We start from the raw sequence: 16,075 nt of genomic DNA, 5'->3' as shown, positions 1-16,075 counted from the left end.
TTGGCTCAACTTTTTGAACTTAACCCCTATCCAGATGCAGTAAAATCCTCTTCATCCCAATCATTATAGCTCCACAAATCTTATTAAGGTGTGCTGATGATGGTCGCCATCATCCTAAAAGCATATAACGTTTTACGCAATCAAACTATTAACACCTTTGCTGTTTTCTGGCCCTTCTACTGCATATTCAAACCTGATTCTGTCACCAATAATCTCTACAAGAACAGACGCCCCCACTGAAATGGTGAAACCTGTTTCTGTCCCTAACAGTTATGTCTCTCTTGTATATCTGACTGAAAAGCTTTATACTAGAGTGACAATCATTGCACACCCTCAGATTCTTTACTATCCTAATAACTGTTCCAGGTGTGGTTCTCAAAAGCCCAAAAGCAATAGCAACCTTCTCGCTGTGGTAAAGCAATGAGCTTTCTTTCTCTTCTTCTTCAATATCATAAGACACCATTTCTGTGTCTGCAACATGCCCAGCCAACCTCAATTCACTGCTCATTTCACCCAAAATGGAGTAGATTTTCTCAGACTCAACCCCATCAAGTTTGTCTCCAACAGCAAACTCATATATCACATCATCAATCTCGATGGAACTACAACCTGGAACCTTTTTAATCCTTCTTGCTGCCATCATCTTCCTCATATCTGCAACTTTATCCCACCGTCGAGACCGCACATATAGATTGGCGAGGAGAACATAATTCTCACCCTTGTTAGGTTCTAATTCAAGAAGATTACCAATCACCAACTCACTCAGCTCCATGTTCCCATGTACTCTACAAGCAGCAAGCAATGCCCGCCAGACAGCCGCATCGGGCTTAATGGGCATGGTCTTGATCACTTCCATGGCTTCATCTAAAGCACCTGCCCTCCCAAGAAGATCAACCATGCATCCATAATGTTCAATGTTTGGCCGCAACAAAAACTCTTCTCTCATTCTGGACATAAATGCTTTACCCTCATCAACCAGACCTTGGTGACAGCAAGCGCAAAGAACAGCAAGGAAAGTCACCTCATCAGGCTTGACATTTTCTGCCAACATCCTGGAGAAAAGCTGAACAGAGGCCTCACCATGTCCGTTCATGGCCAGCCCTGAGATCATCGCGTTCCACGTGTAGATATTCTTCCTTTCCATTGCTTGAAACACCTCCCGTGATTCCGATATGCTCCCGCATTTGGCATACATGTCTATCAGAGCAGTACCCACAAACACATTCAATCTTATCCTGTTTTGCTTGATAAAAGAATGAATCCATTTCCCTTGGTTCAGAGCACCAAGATGAGCACAAGCCGAGAGCGCGCAAACCACAGTTACTTCGCTCACTCCAATCTTCAGAGCACACATCTTGGAGAACAGATCCAGAGCCTCCAAAAACCTCCGATTATGCGTGTATCCCGTGATCATGGCGTTCCAAGAAATAGAGTTTCGTTCAGGCATTTGATCAAATATTTGCCGTGCACAGTCGATGCATTTGCAGCTGGAGTACATGTAGACTAACGCCGTATCTGTGAACACATCAGAATCAAGCCCCAACTGAAGTATTACGCCATGGATGGACTTTCCAAGATCCAAGAGTGATGATTGAGCACAACACTTGAGCAAAATGGGAAATGTATAGTGATCAGGAAGTATAGACCTTGCCTGCATCTGGGTATAGGCAAGAACAGCTTGTTCATGCAAATTGAGATAGGCATAGGCTTTAATCATGGAATTGCAAAGGTGGGTGTTTGGGTTTTGGTCTTCATTGTAGACTAGGCTTGCATAGTCGATTCTTGATGAAGAAGCAGCGATCTCTATGAGCTTGAGGGATGTGGGGGTGGTGTAGGGGAGGCCATTTGTGATCATTTGGCAATGTATCTGTTTCATCTGTTTGAAACTTGCGCACGAGTTTAGCATATAGAGAATGCGTTGGTGATCTGGAGTTTCCGAGTTTCTGGTTGTTGGGTGTTGTGGTGGGAGGTTGGAGATTGGAGAAGTGTGCATGAGAAGGGTGTTCATCCTTCCATGAAGCCGTGATTTCGGCGAGATGAAGAGCGTCATCGTCGGTCTCACCATCTTGCAAAAATATCAAAAAATAAACCAAAGGACTAATCATGATTTCCTTTGTTTCGTGAGCATGTGCATGGTAACGAGATTGAAGCCTGAACGCATCACGCCTTTTTTTTTCCGGATTACTTGGGGAAGAACGAATCAGGTCGTCTGCGTGGGTGATTTGGCATCTCACCGCCCATCCTGGTGATGAACGGCCACCAATGTGAGGTACCCTACCCGAACCCAAATTCCTGAATATGGGCATAAAAAATGCCGTTCCGAATCCGAGCCGAGCAATATGCGGGCTGGGTTTGGATTATAGTTTTTGTCGGATACCCGAACTGAGTGTTTTATATGTATTTTAAGTAAAAGTAATGTTTTGAAATTATATGAATCTGAGTTTGAGATTTCATTTTGGTGACGGATCGGACACTTTGTAATTTGGGTGAGTTCTAGTACACCCTTATGGGTCGGGCACCTATCCGGTTGAAAGCCCTACACTGTACCAAGGTGATGAAAGTAAGCGGACACTGGTAAGCGAGCCGAAGGAAGCAAAGAGAGGGTGTTCAAGCTAGGCTTGTTTTCATGGTTTGTCAAGCCAAGCTCCAATTCATGAAGAGCCGAGTTAAATGAGACGAGTTTGTGCTGGCTCCTTTATTAACAAATAAACTTTGTTAAATTAAAATTAATACAATTTGGACTCTTAACTTATTAGACCAAGCTCAAACTAGCTCATTTATAACGCAAGTACATCGTTTCAAAGCAATAAGTAATAGGATTTGAATTGTAAACTTATTGCTCGTAAGTCAAACACTTCAACCATTTGCACTTTTATATAAAATATATATATATATATGTATATTTATACTAGTTATCGAGAAGCCCACACGAATTGGGCTGAACGCTCGCTGTTCATGTGCTGCTTGTCGAGCCTATTTCATGAGTTTTTTTTTTTCATAACAGACCTGGGGATCAGGACCCTATCCCTTTTACAAACAGCCTTTAGCCAACGCAGACTGAGGCAGCTATTCAACCACCCATATTACCAGTGGGGTTCAAACTTGAAACGTCCCATCACATGATGATTTGCACAAATTGCTCTTACCAGATGGTGGGAGTCGCCATTGGTGCCTATTTCAAGGGAGGGTGGTGTATGCTCTCTCCCGATGATTCACTGAATCCCACGTCTGTGTTCGGGGGGGGGGCGAATGAGCGCCACGTATTTACGCACATGGGGCTCGTATTCCCATGTATGTTGAGATAACTTTGCATCGGACTCTGGTGCTGTTGCAAAGACTTAATCACCCTTTCTTGCTATTCTTGCCCTGAAATGACGGTTCAATGAAATAACAAAAATATCCTTCATTCAAAAGTTGGGAAACTACGGTTCGAGAAAAGGACAAAAAAGTCCTCTATCCAGAAAGTTTGATGTTAACTATTTAAAGTGGAGACGTTCCCTATTCATTAAACTCTTGCGCCATCTGCTGTAACAGTAGCTTTCATTGTCAACGCAAACTTTGCCGTCGTCTCCAGTCGAGGTTTCTGCCTTGTTTTTTATCCTGTTTTACAACACATTATCGCCTTCTCGTGCCTGCCTTGTGTTACAAAACATTCTCGTGTCTTCTCTTCATTTTTGTTGTCATTAGGCATTATGGAAGAAAGCAATAACGCACAAACATTCCAATCAGTGCCATTAAGGCGTCGTGAGTAGTTTTTCATCTCATCATGCTATCGATGAAGAACGCATGTCGTCTTGTGTGCCATTAAGGCATTGTTTTGTTATTTCAGGTAGATCTTGTCCTTACGCGGTTGGAAACTTAGCGATATTTGTAAGACGCTGGGACTTGTTGACAAGAATGCTTGTTTATAAATGCTAGGAAGGGCCTCTACCCCATTAGGTATCCTTCATTCACTCCGTATATGCATTGTATCTCAAACCGTTGTATTAGTAACATACTACCGATTTGTGAGATATCATTTTGTTAGTTAATATCGATTTGTTTGCTATTATGCTTAATTTCTTCTGTATCGATTTGTAATTTATTTTGCGATATATTTATCGAGTTTTTAGATATTATGGTTTTGTATTATCGATTTGTAAGTTTTTATGCTGAATTGCCGTATCGATTTTCAATATATTATTCGATATGTATATCGATTTGTAAGATATTATATGTTTTGTAGTATGTATTTGTAAGATATTTGTACACAGACTTTGAAAACGTGTGCGTGCAGAAACACATTGTTACACGCATGCGGTGGCGATTTTTGCATTCAAATCACTGCTCAGTTAGCGATTTCTATTGAACTCGCTTCACAACCTCGTACATATAATGAAAGCGTTATCATCAACATACATCGACAACATGTCGTTTCTTTTATTGGCATGGTAAGTAACAACTCGATGCTCAGTATAAGCAAATATCAAACCGCAGTTACTTTTATATTGTCATTCATTAAATCGTTTCTTTGACTTACTTAACCATATCGGTACCCGTTGTTATAAGCATCCTGATTAAATCATAGTAAACGTATGCGCTTGCTAACGCAAATTGATATATTGCTTACAAAACATTCCCCTATCTTCTCTTCTTTTTCGTTGTCGTTAGGCATTATGGAAGAAAGCAATGACACACAAATATTCCAACCAGTGCCATTAAAGCGTCGTGAGTAGCTTTCCATCTCATCATGCTATCGATGTAGAATGCATGTCATCTTGTGTGCCATTAAGGCATTATTTTGTTATTGCATGTAGATCTTGTCCTTACGATGGTTGGAAACTTATCGATATTTGTAAAACGATGGGACCTGTTGACAAGAATGCTTGTTTACAAATGCTAAGAAGGGCCTCTACCCCATCAGGTATCCTCCATTCACTCAGTATATGCATTGTATCTCAAACCGCTGTATTAGTAACATACTACCGATTTGTGAGGTATTGTTTTGTTAGTTAATATCGATTTGTTTGCTATTTTGTTGCTAACACAAATTAATATATTGCTTATAACATTGTTGAGCTTATCATCAGGTTGTAATGAAGATGATCTATCTCAATCAATTGAAAGATATGGAGAATTGAACATCTATACTAATGACGCAACTGAAGAAGTGAACATCTGCACTAATGATGCACATGATAAGAAGGGTGCAGGCATTAGATTCACTCTTGACTTGAATGTTCCAGTAGAAGAAATGCAATTCAATAATGAGGTAGATGATCATGACAGTACACTTAATAAAAGTGTAGGCACTGGGAATGTACATGGAAGTACACTTGACTATGTTTCGGTAGAAGGAATGCAATTTAATAATGAGGAAGCTGCATATAAATTTTACAATGATTATGCCTTAAAAGTTGGCTTCAGTGTAAGAAGGTTTTCTTGGTCAAAAAATGCACAGGGTGTCGTGGTGAGAAAGACATATGTTTGTTCCAAGCAAGGTTGGAAGAAATCGATGGAAAATCCAACAAGAAGCATGCCAGAATCAAGATGTGGATGTCAAGCGAGAATGGTGTTGAGAAGACATCCGAATGATAAATTTCTAGTTCGTACTTTAATCAGTGATCATAATCATGATTTATCTGCATTATTTATGACTCCTATGCTAAGGTCACATCGTAAAGTAACTATAGCACATGCTGCAATGGCTGAAATAGCCGATAGCACCGGCATTGCACTAAGGAAGACATACAATTTGTTTGCTCATATAGATGGTGGTTGTGATAATGTGTCATTCACACCTTTAGATCTAAGAAACCACTTGAGAAGAAAGAGAACATATAACATGAAGAACGGAGAAATATGTTCTTTGGCTGATTACTTACAGAAGAAATCAAGCAATGACATTGGTTTCTTTAGTGCAATGCAACTGGATGAAGATGAATATGTTGTGAATATATTTTGGGCAGATTCAAAGTCAAGAGTAGATTATGAATGCTTCAATGATGTGCTTGTATTTGATACTATAGTAAAGATTAATACTGAACAATAGTCATTTACGCAGTTTTTTTGAGTGAACCATCACTCATAGAGTTGTATATTAGGCGGCGCTTTTTTGTATGACCAGACCAAGGAAAGCTTTGAGTGGTTGTTCAGAGTATTTACACAGGCAATGAAAGGGAAGCAACCTGAAGCTATACTTACAGATGGTGATCACGCAATTGCGACTACAGTGCTTCATGTGTGGCCAGATGCACATCATCGCATATGTTTGTGGCATATCTTTCAAAATGCAGCAAAGAACATAGGACACATATTTAATCAGAAGTCAGAGTTTGGAAAAAAGTTTACAAGGTGTGTACTTCAGAGTGTAGACGAGGTCACCTTTATATCAGATTGGGAGGAAATGATTAAGATATACGACCTTAAAGACTGTCCTTGGTTACAAAATTTATATGCAGAAAAAAAGAAGTGGGCATTGGCATATGGAAGACAATACTTTTGTGCAGGTATGATAAGCACACAAAAAGCTGAATCTATGCATGACACACTGAAGAAAACCTTGTATTCATGTTTAACAATGTTTCCCTTTATGGAACAATATAAATTATTTGTAGACGGTCTAAGACAGAATGAGCTTGAACAAGACGTGAAATGCTTCAATACATGACCTCTAACTTTGGGCATGAAAATATTGATGTGACCTACAGATCTGTATAAACTAACTGTATTTGAATGGATCAAGAAAGAGGTGTTACATGTCATGAATTGCAATATAGAAGGACTCGTGCAAACCGAGAATATGCACAAAAACCGTATTTTATGGGAGGGCGAAAAGCATCACAAAAGGCAAGAAACACATGTCACGTATAATGTTGACAACGGAAAAGTTGAATGTTCGTGCAAAATGTATGAATTCAAAGGTATTTTATGTTGTCATGCATTAAAGGCACTTAATCAAGAGAAGATACAAGAAATACCTGAGTCTTATGTAATGCGAAGATGGAGGAGACAAGCAAAGATTGAAATGCTGGATATGGACAATGTGAGTAAATCTGGTGTTGACGAGAAGTGCCACATAGCCTCCCGTTACCAACAACTGTGTAGGTCATTTATGCATGTTGCTGATTTGGCATTGAGAAGTGAAGAAGGTTATGTATGCATGAGAAAAGTGTCAAGGGAGTTACTTGAAAACGTGCAGTTAATTAACCTTCAGTCCGTTGCAGCAAATGAATATCAGTCAAAGATAATGGGATCGAACAACGTAGGTGAAAATCATGCTTCCCTTGACACTCCTGAAAAGTTGTGCCGAAGCGTAAACATCATCTTCAACAAGTCAGTAGTGAACGTTGTTGAATATGATGGACATATTCATGAAGCGAAGGGTATCAAAAGAAAACGTGCCTCTGGTCGCAGTCGTCGGAGGGCAAAGGGTGCACTAGAATTGGTTGGCAAGAAAAGGTCTAAGAAACAACCAACCTATAATAAAAAACAACAAAGGCCTTTGCATGAACAGGTATGTAAGACATTATATTGTTTCCCATTACGTGAAGCTTGTCAATATCTAACTCGTATAATGTCCAACATGTAGCAATACCCTAAAGACGTAATACCCAACGTGCTAACCTTCATTCCTCCCGACTAGATTTCCGGCAACGATAGCTTCAGTTTTACAAGTCTTTTGATATGTAATCAATGTTGGAAGGAGGTTTGCATTTCTTGTGAAACTTAATGCAGTGTCTTATATTTTCTATTTCATGACAGGCTCTGATGAATTCGAAAGAGAGCTATGGGACACATGAATCTCGTGTGGGCTATTAATTAAGTTGTCATGCCTCTTTGCATGACCCGATTTCTACATTGTCGGATTTGTTAAGAGTTTAGGGTTTACAACAGAGCTCGTTTACTGAGAAATTGTTAGGTTTCCCTTCTTATTTGGACCGCAGCAGAACTCCAAGCACGTCCCCTGATCTTATCGAGGATGTCTTTCGTATTCACTGGATAGTGATTTGTCAGTGATGATTTGTGGTCCGTGCTTGGAGGTGCGTAAATCGATTTCGTATTCGCTATATAGCGATTTGTGCAGTCAGCCGGACAACGATTTATAGTATCACAATATTATGATTTGTGAGGATCGCGGGATAGCGATTTGTGCTGTGAGCCGGACATCGATTTGTGAGCATCACTAGATAGCGATTTGTGGCTTCTGCATGAAGTCGGTTCATGACATCACTGCGTGGCGATTTGTGGTCATCGTTGGGCAGCAATTTGTGTCTTCGCAGCATGGTGATTTGCAGGTATTGCTCAATCGATGCCTCTAGCGCTTCGTAAGTTATAAAAGGCGTTTGGTCTTTTCGCATTTATTGTTTGCCCTTTAAAAAAAATTATCCTTATAATGTTTGCCCTTTAAAAAAAAATTTGTCCACAACGATAAGAGATGTTTGATGTTTAAGAATCGTGGTATTGCTCACCCTCCGTAAATGAACATCACAATAAGTGATTTGCGATTTTTTCGGTTGATATTGGCTTTTAATGTTCGCCCTTAGTAAATTATAATAGTCCACAACGATAAGAGATGTTTTTATTTCCGATTTACACAATGACTAAATCGCAAATGACGAGAAATAAAATAATAATCTATTTTACAAGATGTTTATACTTTAAGGTGATTTATCATGTAGACCCAGTGAATTTTCCTATCGATAAGGGTTTAAACGATTAATAGTTGTGAGGGGTGAACATGCACTATAAAAAAATTATCAAGAAGAACAAGAATAAAGAAAAAGAAGGGCACTCATAACTTGTGAACATGACATTATCTTGGAAGTAGATTGGCAGCTATGTTGGGACACATTCTATTTATTGGATGTAAATCACAATTCAATAAAGAAAAAAATTGTTTAAATCAACCAAAAAACTCAGATCATAAAATGATTTCTTTTTATTGTCATTTCACAAGTCCAACATTATGCAACCACCTACCTGAAAAACGCAGGTGAAAGCTTACTCAGATCATAAAATGAGAGTCTTTACTCGATCACTGCCCCAAAAAAACTTACTTGAACAACCCTTCTCAGCCCGCTTAGATTGACATTCCAACAATACCTGCAAATCACTATGCTGGGATGCCACAAATCGCTATTCAACGTTAACCACAAATCGCCATGCGGTGATGTCATGAACTGACTTTCTACAGAAGCAATAAATTGATATCCAGTGATGCTCAAAAATCGACTTCCTGCAGAAGCCACAAATCTCTATCCAGCGATGCTCATAAATCGTTGTCCGGCTGACAGCACAAATCACTATCCAGCGATGGTCACAAATCGCTGTCCTACTGACAGCACAAATCGCTTTCCCGCGAAAACCACAACTCGCTATGCAGTGAATACGAAGTCGACTTACGCAGCTCCAAGCGATAACCACAAATCACTGATCCACAAACTTCTGAACAGTTGAATCATCATTCAGCTCATGAGCACTACTACAAATCGTTGTCCAGCGAATACGAAAGACATCCTCAACAAGATCAGGCGACGTGCTTGGAATTCTGCTGCGGAAGTGAATAAGGAGGGAAACCAATCACAAACAACTTTGAATTGTAACACCGTAGTTGTTTTTCATGTAAATCCATCACTTATAAGACCCAATGCTTTTCAGATCGCCGGAGTATAGGAATCAATATCTGCAAATCGATCGTACAAATGGTGTTAGGACTGTTATGTTGTAAGCTTGCACTCGAGGTTTGTTTACTTACTTTTTTACTAAATAAAAGGTCTTCGTAATTATTACCGTTAACCCAGTAAGGTAGGCTTTCTTGAAATCCAGTGGAGTATGGCAATTATTCCTCTTCTTCTTCCTCTTCTTCTTCGTTTGTATTGTTCTTCTTTTTCTTGCTCTTCTTCTTTGTCTGTATTGCTCTTCTTCTTCTTCTTCTTCTTCTTCGTCTGTATTGCTCTTCCTCTTCTTCTTCTTAATCCGTAAAATAAAATAGACCACAGTGATAAGAGATGTTTGTCGTTCATAACTCGCTATATTTGTCACCCTCCGTAAATGAAAATCGCATAAGAGATTTGCGATGAATGCGGTCAATAAGAGCTATTAATGTTCACTTTCGTAAATAGAAATAGTCCACAGCGATAAGACATGTCTGCTGTTCAGAAATCATGGTCTTTCTCACAAACTGTGACTGAAAATTGCAATAACGGATTTGCGATTTATGTGTTGAACAAGCCTTATAATCTTCGCCCTTTAAAAAAAATCCACGCATATAAGAGATGTCTGATGTACATGATCGTGTTATTGCTCACCCTCCAGGAATGAACATCGCAATCAGTGATTTACCATTTTTCTGGTAGATAAGGCCTTTTAATGTTCGCCCTTCGTAAATTAGAATAGTCCACAGCGATAAGGGAAATATTTATTTGTGAACAAAATCGATTTGTTTTGACGCGATTCATCCAAAAATATCATAATTATTGACAATATGAAACACATAATACATATTTACAAAGATTCACACTTCAAATATTGTGCATCGATTTTATGAGAAATCGCTAACAAAGCAACGATTTAAATACACAAATCGATGAACATATCGCATAATATACTACAAATCGATACAACAATTGAGCATAAAGCCTAAACCCGAAACCGTAGACCATAAACCCTATACTCTAAACCCTAAACACATCGCATAATGCATATGCGATTTATACGGTCAACACAGGCATGTATTCGACGTTCAGAAATGAATGTATTCAAATATTTTAATACCCTAAACACATCACAATTTTTCTCGTCGTCATTGAAATCAAATCGCAAAACACATATGCGGTTTATACGGTCAGCAAAGGAATGTATTCAAATATTTTAATTGCTAAAAGATGTGTGCTATTCAGAAATCGTGGTATTGCTCAACCTCCGTGGTTGAAAATCGCAGAACTAGATTTGCGATGTATGTGGTCAACAAAGGCTGGTAATGTTCGGTCGTCTTAAATGATAAAGGTCAAAAACGGTAAGATATGTTTGCTTCTCAGAAATCGCTCATTTACTGAGGACTATTTATGCAAACCACGAAATAGAAATGTGATTCATGCGGTCATCAATGACTTGTAATATTCGGCCTTCGTAAACGATAAAAGTCATCATCGATAAGAAGATTATGATGTTCGCAAGTCGCTGTATTGCTCAACAACGTCCACAAAGCACTAATCGAGGTCATAAGACCATCTCATCCAATCGATGTACTACTGACACGCCTTGCATGTTCGAGAGTACTCTACAAGGAAAGGGATATAGGTCCTCAATAGGCTGTCCTTGTACGAAATGGAACGTTTGTTGTTTAGAAATCGCAATTTTCATCTTCATCAATGAATAAAAATCACAGAACTCAGATGCGATTCATGGGGCCAAAAATGGCTGTTATGGCTCAACCTACGTGAATGCGATGTATGTTATCAATAATGGCTGAACATGTTCACCTGTCTTAAATGATAATAGTCAGCAGCGATAAGGAACATTTGTTGTTCAGAAATTGCAATATTACTCATCGTCATTGAATGAAAATCGCAAAACAAATATGCGCTTTATGCGGTCAACAATTGCTTGTTTTCTGCTCAGAAATCGCTCATTTACTGATCTACCGTAACTCAAATCGCATAATAGTTTTGCGATTCATGCGGTGAAGAAAGGCTTGTAATATTCGCTCATTGAAACACATTCAGTTACCAAGAGTATTTAGTTACAATACATAATGACCAATGGTTTGGCTTAGATACAATACATTAACATCATCATCAACAACATCAACCGACGTCCATATAGTGATGTGCTTCGAAACATACATCATCAACATTATCATTATCATCATCAGCAACAGCAACAACACTTTCAGTTTACTCAGTGGCCTTTGCTAGTAACTGGGAACGATAGAAGGCAAATCAATCTACCAATGACTAATGTTCAGCGATCACTGTATTGCTCTCCCTCCTTGAAAGAAAATAGCACATGAGATTTCCAATGTATGCGGTCAACAACGGCTGAACAAGTTCGTCCATCTTAAATGATAATAGTAAACAGCGAAAAGGAATGTTTGTTGTTAATAAATCGCAATATAACTCATCGTTATTGAATGAAAATCGCAGAACACATATACGATTTATGCGGTCAACAAAGACCTGTAATCGACGTTAGGAAATGATAATGGTCAGCATCGATAAGAAATGATTGATGCTCAACAATCGTTGTATTTCTCTCCGTCCTTGAAAGAAAATCGCAAAAAAGATTTGTGATGTATACGTTGAACAATGGGTGAACAAGTTCTCCTGTCTTAAATGATAATAGTCAACAGCAATAAGAAAAGTTTGCTGCTCAGAAATCACTGTTGATGATCATCGGTAAATTCAAATCGCGCAATAGGTTGGCGGCCAACTATGGCTTGTAATATTCGTCATTTGAAAATGTCGTCATCGATAAGAAAATTTTGATGTTCCCAAATCGCCGTATTTCTCAACCTCCGCGAATGTAAATCGCAAGATAGTTTTGCGATGTACGTAGTCAACAATGACTGGCATGTATATTTATGATTGATTGCAAATCGCAAAACTCATCTGCGATATATGCGGTCAACACAAGCATGTAATCGACGTTCGGAAATGATAAAAGTAAACATCGATAAGAAATGATTGATGTTCAGAAATCACTGTATTGCTCTCCCTCCTTGAATGAAAATCATAAATATAATTTGAATTGTATGCGATAAACAAAGGTTAGTAATGTTTGCCCGTCTTAAAAGATAAAAGTCCACATTGATAAAAAAAGGTTAGCATGTTAGGAAATCGCTCCCTTGCTCATCCTCTGTAAATGCAAGTCGCAAAATAGGTTAGTGATTCATGTAGCCGACAATGGCTTGTAATATTCGCCCTTCGTAAACGGTATAAGTCAACATCGATTTGCGATGTTTGCGGTCAACAATGGCTATATGTATATATATATATATATATATAGATATATATATATATATAGATATATATATATATATTTAAAGTCTTATCCTATGAAATATTCCAATTTAGGGAAAACACCCCTTCTAGATGAATGAGTGGGGTAGAGTTCTACTCCAGGTAGAACTCTACCTCTTCCTTTCTCTTTAAATTCATGTTTTTATTTTCAATGTTTTAAATGTATTTTAATTTTAAATTGGCATGGATGGTTATGGGTCTAGGTTGGACCCATAATCCAAATCCATATGCAATCCCAATTAGATCTCAACCCAGACTGGGTCCTAGTCAATATGAATCCTAGAAGGTGTTCAAATCCATATTAACATTGGTCCAACGGAGCGGGACGAGTCCGATCAATTTAGAAAAATACATTTTTTGAACTAACTAACATCCAATTTCGATAAAACAGATCTCCTATGAGTTCTACATTTTGAAGCAGATATAACTATGGTCTTAGAATAATTTTGCCAGAATTTTGCTCAAATTTAAAGGTTAAAAACAAATAAATTCATAGATTTTTTTTAACATATTTAGATCTTGTCAGTGGACTTTGGACCATGTCTAGACCTAGGTTGATGTCAGCTTATAATTAAGCATTTTTCAAAATTTTATCATATTAAATATAAATATTTAGTTTGAAATTATATTTGTTAGCTTAAAAATTATATAAAAATTATGAGATATTACATCCCTACCCCCCTTAAAAGAATTTCATCTATAAAATTATAACATACCAAATGAATGTGGTTTGTGTTCATGCATATCGGTCTAAGGCTTTCAGGTGCACTCGTGTAGCCCGTGATATTGCCAATAAACTTTCATGAACGAAATTGTTCTACTCTGAAGTATCCTCTCATGGCAATCCACAATCTCCACTGATCTCTCCTCAGTCGTCATATTAGGTTGTACTTCAACTGCCTCATACTGAATAACATGTGAGGGATTGAATGCATACTTTCTCAACATCAAGACATGAAAAATATTATGGATCTAAGAAAACTGAGGTGAAAGTATTGTTCCGTATGCTGACTCGCCAACTCACTCAAGGATCTCAAAAGGTACAATGTACTGAGGACTAAGCTTTCCCTTCTTTTCAAACCTGAACATACTCTTCGTACACTACAAGAAATCTGCATATTAGCGATGGATGTAATCCATCGCAAATCTGTCGCTGAACAGATTAGCGACGGACTAGCGATGGATTAGCGACGGATAACTTTCATCATAATTTCCTAGTCGCTGATTAGTGATGGAACATATCTGTCACTACTTCCGTCGCTAATTTATGATGGATTAGTTAATGCCATGATCCGTCGTCAAGATGTCGCTAATTAGCAGAGATTTGGTTTTACGACAGATACACATCTATCGCTAATTCTGTCACTATTATAGCGATGGATTACAATCCATCGCAAAACATTGGTCGATTCAGTTTTGCAACAGATAAATATCCATCCCTAATCCATCGCTAAATTGGAGGTCGATACTAATTAAAGACAGATATTATCCATCACTAATCCATCGTAAAAATTAAAAAAAAATTGTTTGAAATATAAATATCAAGAAAAAATTTCTCGTTATACAATTTATATATCCTATGTATAAAAAATAAAGTACACAAAAAATACATATACAAAGCAGGTGAAAGAAATTTAACACAAGTTACAAGGGAAAAAAATTTATCGATCCACTATAATCCTCGTCAAATTTTAATTATTTACAAGTGAACGTATACAAAGAGTTTTGTTTGAAACAACAAGAAGGTGCAACAAATTCAATACATGAATCTAATCATCGCCAAGATTTGGAGCATCATCCTCTTCATTGTCTCGATCTACCCATTCATCCATGCCTCCATCAGCTCTTCTACGCTGATTATCTCCAGCATCCTATAAGAGAATCGAAAAGTTAGTATTGATAAACAAAATATAATGAAATAAATTATATGCAATGCACCTAATCTAAGGCAATCAAAGTAACATGGATGAATGACACATATACTAGCAATAAAGTGAAGGACATTAACAGAATTCAGATATGTGTTCTAAGGGTGACAAAAAAAATTTATAGTGATTCAATCATGCAGATATGTGTTCTAAGGTTATCAAAAAAATGTCATAGTGATTCAAGCATGCATATATGGTTTATAAGGTTGTCAAATAAATGTGTTATGTATCACAATCATGCATATATGTGTTATAAGGCAGTCAAAAAACTTTCATAGTGATAAAATCATGCTTATTTATGTTCTAAGGTTGTCAAAAAACTTTCATAGTGATTCAATCATGCATATATATGTTACAAGGTAGTCAAACAAATTCATAGTGATGAATTCATGCTTCTATATGTGTTCTAAGGTTGTCAAAAAAATTTCATAGTGATTCAATCATGCATATATGTGTTCTAAGGTTGTCAAAAAACTTTCATAGTGATTCAATCATGCATATATGTGTTATAGGGCAGTCAAAAAACTTTCATAGTGATGAAATCATGCTTATATGTATTCTAAGGTTGTCAAAAAACTTTCATAGTGATTCAATCATGCATATATGTGTTATAAAGCAGTCAAAAAACTTTTATAGTGATGAAATCATGCTTATATGTGTTCTAAGGTTGTCAAAAAACTTTTATAGTGATTCAATCATGTATATATGTGTTATAAGGCAGTCAAAAAACTTTCATAGTGATGAAATCATGCTTATATGTGTTCTAAGGTTGTCAAAAAACTTTCATAGTGAATCAATCATGCATATATGTGTTATAAGGCAATCAAAAAACTTTCATAGTGATGAAATCATGCTTATATGTGTTCTAAGGTTATCAAAAAACTTTCATAGTGATTCAATCATGCATATATGTGTTATAAGACAGTCAAACAATTTCATAGTGATGAAAGCATGCATATACTAGCTTGAAATCTAACGACATGAACCAAATGACATGAAGCTTTCATACCTGACGGGCACCTGCAGACAAAGTTTCCCTGTCCCGAAAAAAGTTGCACAACTCATTACGGACAACGTCGGAAATGGCTTCATGTAAAAAGTCACACACTGTGTCCTTAACAAGCTGGCGAACACCATTCCAAGAAT

The 16,075-nt window shown here is 37.5% G+C and overlaps 1 pseudogene; it reads right to left on the bottom strand.

Annotated features, from left to right (window-relative positions):
- Positions 1-202: 202 nt before the first annotated feature.
- Positions 203-2,050, bottom strand: LOC149837633 (pentatricopeptide repeat-containing protein At2g02980, chloroplastic pseudogene; annotated as a pseudogene).
- Positions 2,051-16,075: the final 14,025 nt, after the last annotated feature.

The sequence above is a fragment of the Nuphar pumila genome, chromosome 5 (genome assembly GCF_984573655.1).
Source record: "Nuphar pumila chromosome 5, dmNupPumi1.hap1.1, whole genome shotgun sequence".
Classification (NCBI taxonomy): Eukaryota; Viridiplantae; Streptophyta; class Magnoliopsida; order Nymphaeales; family Nymphaeaceae; genus Nuphar; species Nuphar pumila.
Note: the sequence above shows the minus strand (reverse complement) of the source record. Positions and strands in the feature narration are given on the sequence as shown.